We start from the raw sequence: 19,163 nt of genomic DNA, 5'->3' as shown, positions 1-19,163 counted from the left end.
CCAGTTGGTGGTTCCAGTGGTGGTCTGGATGGTGGAGCGATAGCCAGTATTGTAATTGGAGTACTCGCTGGTGTGGCCCTAATAGGAGTCATCGCGTTCTTCATAGTAAAGAAACGTATGTACCTGTTACTTTGTGCCCAGCTTTATCTACTGTATTACCCTTTATACCGATTTTGTAATGCTGAATCATTGCTTTTTCATTGTCGTTTTATTATTTTATTATTTGATCAGGTAAAACTCCAAAACCAATTTATGAAGACCCAGATTCTCCACCACCACATGTTTATGAAACTCAACTTCAAGGAGTAGCGGTAAGACTTTACATCATGGACTACAAGGAGGGGGTCTTAGGTATAAAAAGAGCATGGCCTCACCGGTATCGCACACGGTCTTCCCTGGCTCCAGGTTCAGTGGAGACAGCCATTGGTGAAACTCGGCCTAGATAGTGGTCCACAACTCTGCAGCTGTGTGACTGCGTTCTCCAATGCATTTTAATTTCAACACCTGATTGCGATGAGCCCTAGCAGCACTGTACGGGGGTGGGGGGAATCTCTCTACACTTTTAGAACGTGTCTTACATTAACGGAGAGGTTGAGGGACGCAGGAGAAGGCCCTATAGGAAGTGGAGGAGGCAGAAGCAGGGGAGAAAGCAGAAGATCTAGAGGTTTTCAAGAAATGTGAAGCAGCCCTTCGCCGCCTGCCTCCGCAACCAAGAGAGTAAACCCAGTCAGTGAGCCATGTCTGCTTGTCCAGGTGTCAGTGGTGAAATTCACCCTGTCAGACACAGAGTTTTTCATGGAGTGGGTGATGTTGTCTGTGACATGCTAGTGTAGCGCAGGCACAGCTTTATTAGAGAAATAATGGTGACTGGGCACCTGGTACTGGGGGACTTTGACGGCCATCATCTTTTAGAAACCATCAGTATCCACCAGCATTTCCATGGCCAACAGTTTAGATATGGTGAAGTTCAAGCTCTTAGCTTTAACATGTGTAGAAGGAAATAATCTTTTACCTGACCACAACCGAGGAACCAAGGGATGGCTGCTGTGCTGAGAGAGCGCGGAGTAGGGTGTACATGACAAACTGGTGGACTCCGAGGGGGGTGTAGGTGGAGATGTTATGGTGGATTGAGAAAGATCTCATGTGCTCACTGTCTGAGGTCATTCAAAACACCAGACAAGTTCACTTCCGTAACAGCTGATGGGTTCTCACTCACCCCAACTGTAGTGAGAAAACAAGTTGAGGTTCTGCGGCCGGAGACCTGTGTGAGAACACTTGCCACAGTGACGGAGGAGGAAGCAGCAGATGTAGTTGATGAGGCTGCTGGTGGTTGGCCAGGCACGCTAGGCCATATTTTAGACATGCCCACCAGGGCCGTGAGGCTACTCGTAACCGGGCCGGTTCTGTTAGGAGGTGATGTCACAGCGGCAGGCCCCGACTCCATGACCCTAGTGGTGTTGTTTAAATGAGGGGGGGATATATTTACATGGTATGATAGTTCATGACGCCACCCGTGGTATGCGGCAAGATATGTGCTGCCGCTGCTATTCAGTGTCCCCTGGGGTTGATGGTGATGCAGCTGAGTTGGTATAGCTCTCCACAGGTAGAGCTGAGCGCCAGCGCTGACGATGTTGTTGAGAAGTAATGGCGGGGTGCAGTGCCGGAGGCACAGACAATAACTGGGCAACACAGGAATGTAGACACAAGTTCTTTACTCACAGTTTATAGTTCCAGGTTACCACGACTAGTCAAATGTTGCACTCGGAGTGCTGGGTCATGCTGTGATGGGCCCCAGCCGATCCCTGGATAGTCCTGAGGCACAACCCGAAGCACCCTTCTGTGTTCCTTCCCTGGTCGTCTTCCTGCACTGGCCTCTCCCGCGTGCCCCGCACCTCACACACAGTGCCCTGAGTCGGTGTCCGCGGATCCTTCTCTTCTGATGCTGGGAAGGGCTGCTCCAGCTCCAGATCCCAGGACCTCTCTCCTCCGCGTCCACTTCCTGACTGACTCACGTTCTACAGTCGTCTCCCACTAACTAAACCCCACCTCCAGACTGGCTTCGGGTCTGTGCTTTCCCTAAGGTGCATCTTGCCCTAACCCCTCACTAATGGAGTGTCGCTAAATTAAAAGAATGTGTCTGTGTATGTGTGCAATGACCTGTGGCCTCCTCCTTATGCGGGAATGGGATACCACACCTTTGGCTGAGGTGTAGTACCTCAGTACCTCAGAGTCGCCACATTAGCTCAGTAACATTGACACAATATTGCATATTGGTTGCACATGTGCCAGATAATACATGTAGTAGTCAAATTATTGGAATTTCTGGCTCTACTGTGCCATTTTTTTACAAAGTTGGCAGATAATGTAAATTGGGTCATCGTTTGCGGTCTAAAAAAAAGATCCAGGCTAGCCAACTCTTGCTCTCCATATAAAATCTGGACCCGTAACTGCTGCTGGCCACAGCCAGAGTTGTGGCTGAGAATGAAGTGCTTGTCATGTTTTCATCACTGCGTGTTTGTTCAGGAAGCTGCAACGTAACCTCCTGATCTTCCTCATACTCCTCCACCTCCTCTGCTGAGCTACTCAGCTGTGTGCCTCTGGGTTCACACTAAATGGGATCTACAACTTCATCGTCATCCTCTCTGTTGTCCCACTCCTCACCCTTATAGTCACCCTTCTCCTCACAGTACAGTACGCGTGCACCTCAGGTATCTGAGTCTCGTCATCATCACCTCCATCACCAGGTGTTAACGTCTGGTGACTAGGGTCTGGATTTTTCTTGGACCCTACTTTGTTTCACCTCGAATCTAACTGACATATTTTGGGCTTTGGTGCAGATGCTTTCGTACTCTTGAGTCTGGGAATCTTTGGAGCAGACCTCTGGTGCCCATGGAATATAATGTCTGAACAGCTCTGCAGACTAGCCCATGTGTGGTTCCCCACAGTCAGTTGCACGGTTGGAGAGTTGTGACTAGGAGGGAAACAAGGGTAATTGGGCTTCCACCTCTGAGGACTGCACTGTATGTGATATTGAGGTGGAGGAAAAGGAGGAGAGGCTACTTGATGCAGCACTTGCCATCCACTGTAGCACATGCTCTTTCTGACCCTCATCTACAAGTCATATCACTTTGCGGCTGTCAAAGAAAAGGAGTCGACTAGCCCGTCCAGTAACTGAAGTTGTCAGTTGTCTTTGGATAGGACGAGCCGCTGTTTGTTCAATAGAGCTTTCAGTAATTCAGAACCTACCCCACATACGCCTCCAACACCATGCCTATTCCTCCTTCCACCACGGCCATGTTTGATGTACTCTTCCCCTCTTTTAACCGGCTGTTCGCATCCCTAAGCCCACACCTGTCAGTAACCTCACGTAGCTAGCCTAAACTGGCGTGAAGAATTTTTACAATTCCTTTTTACACAAAATTGTGTAACATTTGAAAGTTGTTTTAAACCAGAAATCTGGCATAGACACCTTGGTGAATCGGTGCCTTAGTGTATTTTGATAGAGAAGACTGAGACACTGCCATCTGCTACCTTATTATGGTTGAGGATAGCCGAGAAACTGCCTTTTTAAGAGGATGTGGCTTAAAATTGACCATGGCAGAGAACTTTCCATTAGAGATCATTAGTAAGTTATACGTATACATAGAGCTATAGTACACATTTATAATATTAGTTCTACAGTGGCCAACCCCTATAAAGGCAGTGTGTCACCATAGATTTCCAAGCCACTCTGATGCTGTTTAGGTGAAAAGACATGGATTTTGACTATGTAACTGTTACCCCAATAACACATGACATTCACCCAAATATTAGCCTGGAAATGACCTATGCATTAAGGAGTCCACTCCATTATATTGCTGAGCTTATGAGTCCTGGGTGTGTATAATTATGTAGGACACTGGCCCTCTTTGGGTCACTGCGGGGGATGCCAGTGATTGTTGATCTAAAGAAATGTCTTCTCGAACTCAGTCCTACAAGGACGTGAAATCTGGTCTTAAAGTTGGATTTATATACACACTTATGCACAAAACATTCTGACCTTTGTCTTTTTTGTAACATACCGAACAGAGGTTTCTTTTCTTATTTTGACAGAGCAATATCGTGCCGCCTAAAAAGGAAGAATCACATTATCAGGTAACCTAAATTATTATTAGTGATGAACAATCCCAAACTGTAAAATGTATGGTTTATATCGGACACTTAAGCAGGCTTTACAAGCTAGGATATCGTTAATGAATTATCGTCGGGGTCCCGGTGTTTGTGACGCACATCCGGCGTCATTAACGATATCGCAGTGTGTGACACTTATGAGCGACCTTAAACCATCGCAAAAGCAGTCAAGATCGTTTGCCGCGGAGAGGTCGTCCTGAAACAAAAAAATCATTTTATGCTTATGTGACGCCCTGGGCAAGCCAGGGGTCACAGGTCACCACACCACCACACCCTACATCCCAGTTAGGAACACCAAAGCTACTAAAATCCTTGTTGCCTTCCTCCAGGGGCTGATGTTCACACCAGGGGGTGGGCCAGGCGGTTGGCTCCGCCCACCGAGGAGTACACAGCCCTGGAGGTGGGAAGAACCAGGCAGTTGAAGCCAGACTAGAGTCTGAGGAGGAGTTAAGCTAGGGAGTGGAGGAGTAAACAGTCAAGTCAAGTGAGGAAAGTGAAGTAGTAGTGGAGCAAAGAAGAAAGAGTGTAGAAAGACCTGAAGTTGGTCCGGCTAAGTGCAGGACAGTGTCAGCAAGGTCAGCAACAGCGGTGATTGTCTGGAGGGGGACTGCTCGGAGGTTGCTGGAAGGACCGCGGACGGGTAGTGGCCCGGCGGTCTGGAGCAGTATACGAAGGACAGTCAGCACCAGGGCAGGGGCCTCTCGGACCCCGGCAAGGCTAGGAGTCGCCATAATTTGCCAAATCCGTCAGTGAAGGGGACGTCTGTCCCCCAACAACCAAGTCCCGATTGAAGGCAACAGTCCAACCATTAAGGAGGAACACCGCCACCACCAGGGCACCAGTTCCTCGGGGCCAGCGTCTGCGGGCAAAGTAGGGCTCATCCGGCCCATATCCAAGCCGGGGAGCGGGTTACCGGTGGGAACCCATCGCTACCAACACACGAACATTAGGTGCAGGACAAAGGGACATCACCGTTACCTACTGGGAGAGCAAGTGCAGCCGTCCGTGGGAACCGACCAACCAGCCGTTTGTTTACCGAGAACTGTGTCACCGTCTCAGGCTGAGTGAGTACCACAGTGCCGCAAGGCACAGCGCTGCCCCCACGTCCCTGCGCCCACCAAGCCCTGCATCACCCACCTCATCACTGAGCGCCGGGATCACCAACCCCTACCCACGGAGGGGCAACACAACAACGGGCTGCTCCACATCATCATTCCCGGGATCCCCCTATCGAGCAGCGGTGGTGCTAACAAATCACCACAACCGTGGGTGGCGTCACGGACAATAGACTCAATCCCCACACCCAAAAACCCCCCTTTTCACTCACGGGCGAGGAGCGCCGCTCGAGTCCCCGGGATCCGGCCCATCGCTCGAGCCACCGAGCAGCGGCAGCAGGCCGCAGTGCCAGCCGGACCCGAGCAGTAGGGAGAGCGCGGCGTCCCCTCCTCCGCCCGCGACAACTTGGCGTCACGAACAGGATCTTACCGCTCTGCCGTTGGGTAGAGGTGCGCCTTGTGACTGCCGGAGGTATCCGGCTGAAAATTTCCAGAAGTCGCCATCTTTGGCGCGAAAAGTTCCCGCTCGAGCGTCTTCTTGAGTAGCAGAGGCGCGAAGGCCAAAACTCCGCCCCAATAGAGGAGTGGCCGGAAAGAAGCTAAGGGGGACGCGATGGCGGCTGGCTGCATGTAAACGCAGCTATAAAAGCAGGGACGCCAGGACTCTGCAGCAATACTGGGTTCCTGGAAGGCACGATTGCCAAGATGTACAACCCAACTCCCAACGAGGAAGTCCCCGCGCCCGGGACGGCGACGTGGTTGAGGGACCGGACCGTCCCGCTGAGTAACCGTCTGCAGACCCATATGCAACTCCTCCTGGAGGAGTGGGAGACCGACATGGCGGACGTGGTGGCTGCTATGTGGAGACGCGAGGTAGAAGAGGATTTGGAGGAGCGGGTAAGCGACCCACGCCCCTGTATTCCTGAGGGATCGGCCATTGGAGCTGAGGGGCACGGCCGGCTTCCGTTCACCCTGCCTCTCTCCCCGCTACCCGTGATGGCTGCTGCCACTCCACCATTAGGCCCGCTATCTGCCCAACCGGTAGCGATACCCTGCCCAGCCGCACCGGCGGACCAGCCGGCTGCAGACGTCTGGGACGTCCCTGAAGTACACCAGGGGGAACCGCTAGAACCGCGGCCCCTTAACAGCATGGTGCCAGAAGTCCCAGTAGAGACTGTGCCAGACCCTGAGCCCGGGACCGTTGCCTGGATGAAGGCCCAGGTGATTCAGTTCCACCAGCGTCAGCAGGAACAAATCCTCCAGATGATGGAGCAGTGAGGTGGAGATGCTGACGACGACTGCCCCGAGGTATGGAGGGGGAACGGATGTAGCAGAGTCTACTAGTGACCCACGTCCCTATGTCCTACCAGGACCGGCCGCTGCGGCTGAGGGGCCCGGCCTAGTCTCGGCCTATGCATCACCCTTGCCGTTACTTATGGGGCGCCTCAGTGTAAGCTCGCCTAATCGGCTGCTCCGTGCTACCGCAGGGACATCACCGTTACCTACTGGGAGAGCAAGTGCAGCCATCCGTGGGAACCGACCAACCAGCCGTTTGTTTACCGAGAACTGTGTCACCGTCTCAGGATGAGTGAGTACCACAGTGCCGCAAGGCACAGCGCTGCCCCCGCGTCCCTGCGCCCACCAAGCCCTGCATCACCCCCCTCATCACTGGGCCCCGGGATCACCAACCCCTACCCACGGAGGGGCAACACGACAACGGGCTGCTCCACATCATCATTCCCGGGATCCCCCTATCGAGCAGCGGTGGTGCTAACAAATCACCACAACCGTGGGTGGCGTCACGGACAATAGACTCGATCCCCACACCCAAAAAGCCCCCTTTTCACTCACGGGCGAGGAGCGCCGCTCGAGTCCCTGGGATCCGGCCCATCGCTCGAGCCACCGAGCAGCGGCAGCAGGCCGCAGTGCCAGCCGGACCCGAGCAGTAGGGAGAGCGCGGCGTCCCCTCCTCCGCCCGCGACACTTATTAGCGATGTTGTTCGTCGTTCCTGCGGCACCACACATCGCTGCGTGTGACACCGCAGGAGCAAGGAACATCTCCTTACCTGCCTCCACCGGCAATGCGGAAGGAAGGAGGTGGGCGGCATGTTCTGACTGCTCATCTCCACCCCTCCCCTTCTATTGGATGCCTGCCGTGTGACGTCGCTGTGACGCAGCAGGAACCGCCCCCTTAGAAAGGAGGAGGTTTGCCGGCCAGAGCGACGTCGCAGGGCAGGTAAGTCCGTGTGACGGGGGTAAGCGAGGTTGTGCGTCACGGCCAGCGATTTTCCCGTGTCACACAACCAACGGGGGCAGGTACGATCGCTTGCGATCTCGCTAGCGAGATCGCAGCGTGTAAAGCCCGCTTTAGTGTCCAGTGCTTGGACTCGAACACAGAGTTTGGAGTTCAGATGCTGTTCGTAAACTACACTGCAGTGCAGCCAATCAACAAGCTTTTCGGCTGTGGGCAGTTCCGCAGCCATCACAGCCATGCCAAGTACTGGCATGACTGTGATTAGCTGGCTGCATCATCTCCTCCGGTCTATATAGTACCCAGTAACGCAATGCTCAACACATACTGTCCTCTGGAGGTTGCCAAAAGGAAAGTCTCCCTCTACATGTTGTACACTTTCACCCTTTTAGTACCTTTCATGGAGCACTAAAGGGTGCTTTTAGCCTTGTTTTACTAATAACTAGATGATTTAAAAAAAAAAAAAAAAAATGGAGTGGGGTTCCCCTTATTTTAATAACCAGTGAAAGGTAAAGCAGGCAACTCTGAGTTGGTATTATCAGACTGGGGAGGCTCATGGTTATTTGACCCTTTCCAGCCTAAAAGTAGCAGCCCGCAGCTGCCTCAGAATTGGCGATTCTGGCACTTTGCCCAGCTCTTCCCAATTACCCTGGTGTATTGGCATTTAGGGTAATAGTTCTGATGATGATGTCAGCTGTGAACTAGCAGAAATGCCAGGTGTTATTAATGTAGAGGCGCATTCAGACACCCCCATTACTAACCTGGTAAGTGCACAGTTAAAAAAAAACCCCAAAAACTTGCAGGAAAAAAATAGTTTATTTGAATAAAGACTCACCCACACACCCTTATTAACAATTCCTTAATTTAAAAAAAATCTTCGAAGTTCTGACGTAATTCAATGGTGTCATGTCCCACGACATCCAATGAATCCTATGGAGCTTTGTTCTGAGAACAAGACTCTATAGATCACTTAAACTCAGGGGCAGGCACGGAATTTCTCATGAACATCCCTGACCGTGAAGTGACCTATAGAATGTTCTCAGAACGAGGCGCCATAGGAATCGATGGGCATTGTGGAACACTTCTCCACTGGATTATGTCAGGTTTTATTTTTACTTAGTACATTGGTGAATGAGAGAGTGTGGTAGAGTCCCTTGGGGTGCCGCCCCTCAGAAAAGAAAGGGGGGGGGGGTTTAAAATAAAAGTAAAGGGAAAATAAAAAATAATAAAAAAGTTCTCTACTATGCCACTTGCGGTGTGCGGCCAGGTGATTTGAGGCCTCCGCTGCAGGGTCCTGCTGGGGCTGATGGAGTGATGCAGCTTTGATGTTTGGAGCCCTCCGCAAGCAGGGACAGGCCCCAGCAGTAAATGATGGGGGTAGTAGTGGGTAACTGTGTGCATGGGGTGATAAGGAAACAGTCCACACTAGTATTGCAATTTCAACTTGCCTTGTTTACTTTGTGTTGGTACTTGAACCCGCGGATGCTGGTTCCAGGTGTTCCCGCTCCCCTTGTTCTCCATGCCATCTGTGACCTGGGATGGCTGTCCTCAGTGCACACTCATTGTGGTTGGACTCCCGTGGCTTGAGCTACTTGGAAGTCCCTTCTCTTTAGCCTTGGTCCTAATGCAGGCAGCCTGGACTATTTAAGGGGTTCAGTCCCCAGTCCCCTCTTTGCTGCTTGTGCTTCAGAATTGTTTGGTTGGCGATGGACCCTGGAGATCTTCTCACCCGGCAGAGTTAACAGCTGACCATAAAGTGTCCCATTGTCCTAGGGTCTGCACCCCGCCTTGTGCTGAGTCCTGTGAGCCTAGGTTCCAGACTTCCACAGGCGTCCCGCGGGTTCTGGAGTCTGACGCTTCCACAGGTAACCCACGGTGCCTGGAGTCCTGGTTCCGTACTTCACAGTCCCTCACTCCTTTTACAGCACTCCAGTGTCTCTTCAGGTCTTTTTCTGCACTTTTCACTTTCTACTCCTTCACTCTCTAACTTCTTATCCTCTTCTTCTCCTTGCTTCCTTCTCCTCTTCCCTCCAACTCTCAACTGACCACTTGCCCCTCCCCCTCACTGGGTCTCTCCCTACAGATTGGGTGGCTAGTATCCAATCAGTACCCATCCCTTTTGTCTGTTGCTAGGCAGTCTCCCAGTCTGGTGTTGGGTTATGTATGTGGCCTAAAGGTGCTGGTGTACTTGCTGGCACAGGTATTCCGGGGTTTGGGTTTCCACGGTTTACATTTGTAGCACCTGGTACCTCAGGGGTGCTACATGTGTTTTTTAACTCTACACTTACCGCTTACCAGGTTATTAATGGAGGGTGTCTGATAGAAGCCGCTCCATTAATGACCCCTGGCTTTGATGTCAGCTGTGAAACAATTGGATTGGGCCATTAATTTGAACAACCCACTTTTTATCCTCTGACATAATCTGTCAGCACCCACACAAGTTAGGGCTCGTGTACAAGACCAAATTTCTCATACGAGTATTATCCGTGGTTTATACCTACTTATAGTCTATAGGGCTGTGCACATGTCCAATTTTTTCCTTAAAGTGGTCCGCAGAAAAAATCGGAGACCGGAGACATGTCCAAGTTTGATCTGAGTGTTGGATTAAAATCAGCAACGCAATATGGGTCCATGAAAAAATTTTTCGGGGACTAACATAATTTGAGAAGAGGGAGATGCTCCTGCAGGCCGAGACGCTCGGGTCCGGGCTCGGTTTGTCGGTGGCTCGAGCGCCTCCGGACCGGGGGCCACGTCGCTTTGTTAAGGGAGAGGCGATGGGGGGTGGTTGAACGGGGGTTGTCATGACGCCACCCACGGGTTGTGGTGATAGGATACACCACCGTTGCGGTAGAGATGGTGGGGGCTCCCGGGAGAGATGGCAGGCCGCAGCTCAGTTGTTAACCCCTCCGTGGGTAGGGGCGGTGTGTCCCGGGGCTCACTGAGGGGATTGGCGGTGTGATGTGGCTTGCGGTGCAGGGGTCGGCGGTGCGGTGCCCGGATGGCACTGAGGTACTCACAGTCAATTGCACTCAGAGTCACTGGTAAACCAAGAAGTTCGGTGAAGCTTGGGTCCCGCAGACGGCTGCCGGTGTCCCCTGTGAGGGTGATGGTGGCCCCCTCTTCCCTTGCACCTTGCTGCTGTGTTGGCTACCCCTGCCTGGGCAGTGATAGCCCGCTCCCCGGTTCTTGGACCGGATGGAGCCTCCGTTTGCCCGCAGGCGCTGGCCCTTCAGGTCTCTGGTCTTTGGTGGTGACGCTCACCCGGTATTCGGTGGGCTGTTGCCTTCTTTCGGGACTTGGGTGGGAAAGGACCTATAGTTCAGAGCGCAATCAGTTAATTCGCCTCACTCAGTAGGTTCAGAGCTCGGTCGGGGTCTGAGTACCCGGTTGTGGTGCTCCGGTAAACGGTGGACTAATGTTCAGGGCCGGCGGGCTCCTACCCTCTCCGGTCCCTACGGACTAGCCGGTTGCTACCGGTCTCCTGCAGGCAGCCACCACCGACTGCCTGCCTGACGGTTCGGGGACCCCAGGCTCCTACCTGTGTCCCTGACAGCTTTACTCCTGTCACTTCGCCCTCTATCCTCAAACTCTACAACTAACTGTTTGAACCTCCTGCCTCAGGGCAGTAGTCTCCTCGGCTGGGCGGGCCTTTTCGCCTGTCTCCGCCCACCTGGTGTGCACTACTCGCCCTGAGGGAGGCATCAGGTCTCCCACCTGGGGTGACGGGTGTGAACTCACTAGGGACAGGGGTGTGTGAGTGTGTGGTGTTACTACCTGTGACCCCTGGTCCAGGGCGTCACACTCCTTTTTTTATTTTTCTCAATGTCTGAGTAAAACTGCTGCTACTCTGATCAAAATAATCAGACATTTTTTTTTGGATGTGGAGAACGGTCGCTTAACCCTACCATAGGCCAGTGTTGCCCAAATCCAGTCCTCAAGAGCCACCAACAGTGCATGTTCTAAGGATTTCTTTGGATTGCACAGGTGATAAATTAATCATCTGCAGAAGTGATTCCAAAGGCCAAGAAATCAAAAAGTCTACCGGGGTATGTAAACTTTTGAGCACAATTGCATATTACTCACCTGCAAAGGTGATGGTTCCAACCGTTTTGCAATACTAAGGAAATCCTGAAAACATGGAATGTTGGTGGCTCTTGAGGACTGGAGTTGGGGAACACTGCTGTAGATGATGGTTTTACTCTAATTTATATAGTGGCCTTAAGAAAGTGGTTGGTTATTGTGTATTCTGTAATGGGTACATGTCACATTGGATATTTCAATTAATCTGCAGAAAAAAGGTAAATCTGCAGATTAATAGCATGTGTGCTGGAAGTATTTGTCACGCTCCCCGGGTCTTCGGCTCCCCTCCCCGGGTCCTCAGCTCCGCTCCCCGGTTCACCTGCCACGCTCCCCTCGTCCCAGCCTCCGGTGCCCGTCCTCCATAGGTCCTCTGGTCGCCGATCCCGGCGTCCGACATCTTCCCAGGCCCTGGCCGGCTCTCCTGCGTCCTCCTCGCAGCCTCCTTCCCTGGCTTCTGGCACCCGGGCCGCGCGCATGCGCATTAGGGCACGCGCGCGGTCACTGACCCTTTCTTAAAGGGCCAGCGTCCAGTAACAGGAAATGAGGTTAGTCAGGTTCAGGGTATAAAGGGGGTTCTTGTCCAAGGGGGCGGGGCCTGATCTTCGTGTTCCCTGAGCTAGGAGTCAGGTCTCCTGGTGTTTATGTGCCTGTACTCACCTATCTCTCTTTGTAGAGCCGTACCTGCCTCGCCATCCAGTCTGCCGTATCCCGAACCCCGCACGCTGTCCGTCTGCCATCCGACAGCACCTGCCATCTCGGATCCCTGCGGTGACCCGTCATCTTGCTCCAGAGGTTCCGGACTCCGCCTGATATCATCTCGGCCTCCGAACCTGAGCTACGTCACCAAGACTACCTTCTGTGACTCCGTGGTCCCAGGGACTCCTCCGCTGTCTTCACTTGCACGGACTATCCTGCTGCCCTTCAGTGCTTCAGCTGCCGGACTCCCTACCTCCATCTTAGAGTTCGGTCCAGTGGATCCACCTCCTGGGTCTGCCCGACCGCCCGGCCGTGACAGTAAGATCAGGCCATGGATCCCGCTGCTGCACTAATGGCCCTGCAAGAGGAACTCCAACGCCAGCGTGAAGTCCAGACCCGCATGCTGCAATTCATGACCTCCGTGGACACCCGCCTGTACACATTACAAGCATCAATGACGCCTGCGGCACCCAGGTCCCCCGCCAGGCAAGCCATGGCTCCCGTACCAGTGGCAGCCTCTTCAGATGCTTCCCGACTCCGTTTGGCGTCACCTCCTCGGTATGCTGGAGATCCCAAGACCTGCAGGGGCTTCATAAACCAATGTTCCCTTCACTTCACGCAGCTGCCACATCTGTTCGCCTCCGACCAAGCCAAGGTCGCCTTTATAATGTCCCACCTAGAGGGCGAGGCGCTGGCGTGGATGAACCCCTTGTGGGAGAAGGAGGACCCCATGACCAAGGATCTTCAACAGTTCCTACAGGCCTTCCGCAGTACCTTTGACGAGCCAGGACGCGCCTCTGCCTCTGCTTCATCACTCCTCCGCCTACGTCAAGGGACACTGACGGTGGGTCAATACGCCATCCGTTTCCGCACTTTGGCTTCAGAACTCGGGTGGAATAATGAGGCCCTAACAGCCGCCTTCTGGGAAGGACTCTCGAGTCGCATCAAGGATGAGTTGGCGGGTCGGGACGTGCCCTCCACCCTAGATGCACTGATCGCCCTAGCAACTCGTGTGGACATACGTTTTCAGGAGCGCTCCAAAGAGCTATCTCGGGAGAGACGCCCGGTACGGCATTCTCCTCCTCCGCAGAAGTCCTCCGTTCCTCAGTCATCAACAGCTGGGATTCCCGTCCACGAGCCCATGCAGATCGACCGAGTGTGGCAGTCTGAACGACGTCGAGCAGAGCGGCTCGCCCAGGGCCTCTGCTTTTACTGTGGTGAGGACACCCACCTGCTACGCTCCTGTCCAGAGAGGCCGGGAAACTCCAAAGCCTAGGGTTGGTAGGAGAGGCCACCCTAGGTGCTGGGACCCTCTCTGACCCAGTTACATGGACAGTGCAAGTGACCACGGGAGAGACGCGGTTCACGGCTGATGCCTACCTCGATTCCGGGGCAGCAGGCAATTTCATCCAGCAGGCCACGGTGGACAAGTACCGGGTGCCTGTCATGCCACTCGACAAACCCCTAGTGATTGCCTCGGTGGATGGGAGGCCTCTCTCTGATACCATCTCCTTGATCACCAGGCCTGTCGAACTACGCATCGGTGCTCTTCACACCGAGAACATCGCTCTCTACGTTCTCCCACACATGTCCCACCAGATCCTGTTGGGACTCCCATGGTTGCGGACACATGAACCATCGGTTAGCTGGGGTACTGGCGAAGTCACCCGTTGGGGCTCTTCGTGTCATGAGAGGTGCCTAAAGTCCATACCACCCCTCCGACGACCTCCGGTTCCTGAGACCCTAACGGGGCTGCCTTCGGCCTATTGGTCCTTTGCCGATGTCTTTGACAAAAAGGAATCCGAGGTACTGCCGCCACATCGTCCATACGATTGTGCCATTGACCTGCTTCCAGGGACAACCCCACCTAGAGGACGGATATATCCTTTATCTCCAGCCGAAACCAGGGCCATGTCAGATTACATCTCAGAGAGCCTAGCAAGAGGGTTCATTCGGAGATCCTCCTCTCCTGCTGGAGCAGGTTTCTTCTTTGTCAAGAAGAAAGAGGGAGACTTACGCCCATGCATAGACTACCGGGGTCTCAACCAAATCACCGTGAAAAACAAATACCCCCTGCCGCTCATTCCCGAATTATTTGACCGGCTTAGAGGAGCTCGTGTGTTCACCAAGCTGGACCTTCGGGGTGCTTACAATCTGGTACGCATCCGCTCTGGTGACGAATGGAAAACCGCGTTTAATACGCGCGATGGACATTATGAGTACTGCGTGATGCCCTTCGGTCTGTGTAACGCTCCTGCCGTCTTCCAAGAACTGGTGAACGACGTGTTTCGGGACCTTCTCTACATCTGTGTGGTTGTTTATCTAGATGACATCCTTGTCTTCTCTCCGGACCTCCAAACCCACAGAGAAAACGTACAGCTGGTCTTACAAAGACTGAGAGAGAATCGCCTGTACGCAAAGTATGAGAAGTGTGTCTTTGAGCAGTCTTCCCTCCCCTTTCTGGGGTACATCATCTCTGATACTGGACTGCAGATGGACCCCAAGAAGGTCTCCGCCATCATCAACTGGCCTCCGCCTTCTGGACTGAAGGCAATCCAACGCTTCCTGGGATTCGCCAACTACTACCGCCAGTTTATCCCGCACTTCTCTGCCTTGACCGCTCCTCTCTCCGCTTTGACCAAAAAGGAGGCTAATCCTAAGGACTGGTCACCTGCGGCAGACGCCGCATTTTGTTCTTTGAAGCGAGCATTCGCCTCCGCCCCTGTACTCCACCGACCGGAGTTAAACCGCCAGTTCACCTTGGAGGTGGATGCCTCCTCCTCAGGAGCCGGAGCAGTGCTCATGCAAAAATCCTCCTCCGGGAAGATGGTGACCTGCGGTTTCTTCTCTAAGAGCTTCTCAGCACCCGAACGTAATTACACCATCGGTGACCGAGAACTACTGGCGGTCAAACTGGCTCTGGAGGAGTGGCGCTACCTCCTGGAAGGAGCAGTGTACCCCGTGATTATCTACACGGACCACAAAAACCTGGAATACCTGCGGTCCGCTCAGCGACTGAACCCACGGCAAGCCAGGTGGTCCTTATTCTTTGCCAGGTTTGACTTCCAGCTCCACTTCCGACCAGCGGACAAGAATGTACGCGCTGATGCCTTGTCTAGGTCTCTCATGCCCATGGAACAGGAGGAAGAGACTATCCAGCCTATCATCTCTCCTAGCAAGATTGTTCCGGTGGCTCCTGTCACTCTGGCCCAGATACCACCTGGGAAGACCTATGTCTCGGAGACCGACAGGCTAACGGTCCTACACTGGGGTCATACCTCAAAAACAGCCGGCCATGCAGGCCAGAAGAGAACATGGGGTGCGATTGTACGCCATTACTGGTGGCCATCTCTTCGCACGGACGTCGCCGCCTTTGTCTCTGCCTGCTCCTCTTGTGCCAGAAACAAGACGCCCAAACACCTCCCACATGGCCGCCTTCTGCCTCTGCCGATCCCTTCGATTCCGTGGCAACACATAGCAATGGACTTTATTACGGACTTGCCTTTGTCCTCCGGGCACACAGTCATATGGGTCGTGGTGGACCGGTTCTCAAAAATGGCCCATTTCGTTCCTATGGCTGGACTGCCTTCTGCTCAGGAACTCGCGGACGCTTTTATACAACACATCTTCCGCTTGCATGGCTTTCCATTACACATCGTATCAGACAGAGGAACTCAGTTCACCTCCCGCTTCTGGAGGGCTCTCTGTAACCATCTGGGAGTGACTCTGGACTTTTCATCTGCATACCATCCTCAGTCTAATGGCCAAGTAGAGAGGGTCAATCAAATCTTGACCTCATTTCTACGTCACTATGTTAACGCCCATCACGACGACTGGTCCGCTCTTCTACCTTGGGCTGAATTCTCCCACAACCACCACATCAGTGAGTCGTCCTCCAGCTCTCCCTTCCATGTTGTTTACGGACTTCAGCCTTCCATCCCATTGCCTGTATCCCCCTCTTCGGATGTCCCTGCTGCAGACACAGTAGCCCGTGACTTTGCCACCATTTGGGACTCTGTCAAGGTGTCTCTAGGACGTGCTTCCCTGCGGATGAAGAGACACGCAGACAAGAAACGCCTGGATCCTCCGTGTTTCTCTCCTGGAGACCTCGTCTGGCTTTCTTCCCAGTACGTCCGCCTGAAGATACCTTCATACAAGCTGGGTCCTCGCTACATTGGGCCGTTTAAAGTCCTCACCAGGATCAATGAGGTCTCCTACAAGCTGCAGCTCCCGGCCACGATGAGGATACCCAACTCGTTCCACGTCTCCCTGCTCAAGCCGGTGGTCCTTGGTCCCTTCTCCGCTGCTGCCAGTCCAGCTCCTCCACCTATTGCCGATGATGACATCTATGCGGTAAGGGATATCGTGGCCATGAAGACCGTACGAGGTCGGCAGTTCTTCCTGGTGGACTGGGCAGGGTATGGTCCTGAGGATAGGTCCTGGGAGCCCAGGGAGAACGTAGGCACTCCTCTTATCCGTGCATTCATGTCCCGGTTGCGGGGAGGGGGGCGTGGGGGGGGGGGGTACTGTCACGCTCCCCGGGTCTTCGGCTCCCCTCCCCGGGTCCTCAGCTCCGCTCCCCGGTTCACCTGCCACGCTCCCCTCGTCCCAGCCTCCGGTGCCCGTCCTCCATAGGTCCTCTGGTCGCCGATCCCGGCGTCCGACATCTTCCCAGGCCCTGGCCGGCTCTCCTGCGTCCTCCTCGCAGCCTCCTTCCCTGGCTTCTGGCACCCGGGCCGCGCGCATGCGCATTAGGGCACGCGCGCGGTCACTGACCCTTTCTTAAAGGGCCAGCGTCCAGTAACAGGAAATGAGGTTAGTCAGGTTCAGGGTATAAAGGGGGTTCTTGTCCAAGGGGGCGGGGCCTGATCTTCGTGTTCCCTGAGCTAGGAGTCAGGTCTCCTGGTGTTTATGTGCCTGTACTCACCTATCTCTCTTTGTAGAGCCGTACCTGCCTCGCCATCCAGTCTGCCGTATCCCGAACCCCGCACGCTGTCCGTCTGCCATCCGACAGCACCTGCCATCTCGGATCCCTGCGGTGACCCGTCATCTTGCTCCAGAGGTTCCGGACTCCGCCTGATATCATCTCGGCCTCCGAACCTGAGCTACGTCACCAAGACTACCTTCTGTGACTCCGTGGTCCCAGGGACTCCTCCGCTGTCTTCACTTGCACGGACTATCCTGCTGCCCTTCAGTGCTTCAGCTGCCGGACTCCCTACCTCCATCTTAGAGTTCGGTCCAGTGGATCCACCTCCTGGGTCTGCCCGACCGCCCGGCCGTGACAGTATTCCTCCCAGGAGCCGCCGGCTTTCAGTCATTCAGCAGTGCCGCCACACTGTTTGCTCAAAGAGACTTGCGGCTGTAAACACACCCTGTTACTTAGACTGACAACCAACTTTAGACACCCTTTGTGCAGAACGAGCTGTCACTCAAAGTGCCACTCTAAGTGACGTTAACAGTGACCGTAGCTGCGCCAACACACCTGTATAACTGAAAGCCGGTGGCTCCTGGGAAAAAAAAGGTTTATTTTATCTGAGTGCCGCTCTTTCATTACAAATCTTTCTGACTCTATTAATTGTAGACTAGCCCACATCTGCAGGTTAATAGCGTTATTCAACATGACAGGTTCCCTTTAATCTGGGAGACCAGGAGAGTATTCGTTCACCCAGAAAGTCATATAAATGGTATTATATGTGCCCATCTCTCCTTACTGTTTCTCTTTTTCTCTTTACCAGCAATTATCACATGGTGACAAATCAGTATACCACACTGTGATGCCGGGCTCTGGAAGATAACCGCGGTGATAGCACAATGGTCTGTCTCAGGTCTGTTACCTGCATGTTCCACAGTGTAATGTGTCTTTTTGTAATGGATGGAGTAATGTTGTATACCTTCTGCTCTCTTTAGGCAAATTTGCAAAAATTGGTGGAATTCACAGGACCGATAGACATGTTACCAGCTCCTGTGGAATCACTGACCGATGGCGTTCCAGATGTGCTTGATAGGAGTCCAATCCGGAGACGCTACAGGCCATGGGAGCAGGCTGCTTACAGTAGCACAAACCACATTGGTGTCCATCTATGTTTCCCCTACAAAGTAATAATGAACATTTTGTTTTGTCCCCCATACAAAATATTTTTATTATTTGGGGACAAAATATATGAAATATTTTTTATATATTTAACTTGCTTATAAAGCACCAATAATTCCATAGCGCTTTACAGACATCATCCTTCATGGAATTGAATCCCAGGACTCCAATTCTCTAGTAATGTTTCCCATCCTGGCCCCTTTCTTTAATAACCTCACCCATCCTGTAATAATGTTTCCCGTCCTGGCCCCTTTCTTTAATAACCTCACCCATCCTTTAATAATGTTTCCTGTCCTGGCCCCTTTCTTTAATAATCTCACCCATCCTTTAATAATGTACTGTCTTGACCCTGACTTCACTTGAAGTGTTCTAACAATGGACCCATCTCCTTTGATTGAGAAATATAGTATTAAGTATAGATTGTTTCCAGTTATTAGTTGTCATTTACACCATTACGACGATTATAATTTGTATTCCAGTGTTTCTAACATGTATATATGTATATTTCCATTTGCACACTTAGCCTGATTAAGGGTATGTGACCTGTATCGTTACTGCTATTTCTCACCTTGCGGTAAAATTTTATGGGAACTTAAGGGGAGAAAAATAAAAAGCATTTAAAGATATTCATATTGTGAGTTTTGTTGGTGTGCGGTTCCTCTAAATATTGACTTCCGATAGTAAAATTGTAACTTTTACATAGGACATAGACCCCAGGGACAATTCATCATTAAAATAAAACCAGATTCTGAGAACTACTACAGTATACAAAAATATTCAAAATTTAGAGTACTTATTGGTTGATACCTGTTAATTATAG

The 19,163-nt window shown here is 52.6% G+C and overlaps 1 pseudogene; it reads left to right on the top strand.

The window, feature by feature from the left end:
• Positions 1-18,959, top strand: part of LOC142256769 (cell adhesion molecule CEACAM5-like) — a 133,380-nt pseudogene extending 114,421 nt beyond the window's left edge.
• The last annotated feature ends 204 nt before the right edge of the window (positions 18,960-19,163 follow it).

Source organism: Anomaloglossus baeobatrachus, chromosome 11 (genome assembly GCF_048569485.1).
Source record: "Anomaloglossus baeobatrachus isolate aAnoBae1 chromosome 11, aAnoBae1.hap1, whole genome shotgun sequence".
Lineage (NCBI taxonomy): Eukaryota > Metazoa > Chordata > Amphibia > Anura > Aromobatidae > Anomaloglossus > Anomaloglossus baeobatrachus.
This window is presented reverse-complemented; position numbering and strand designations above follow the sequence as displayed.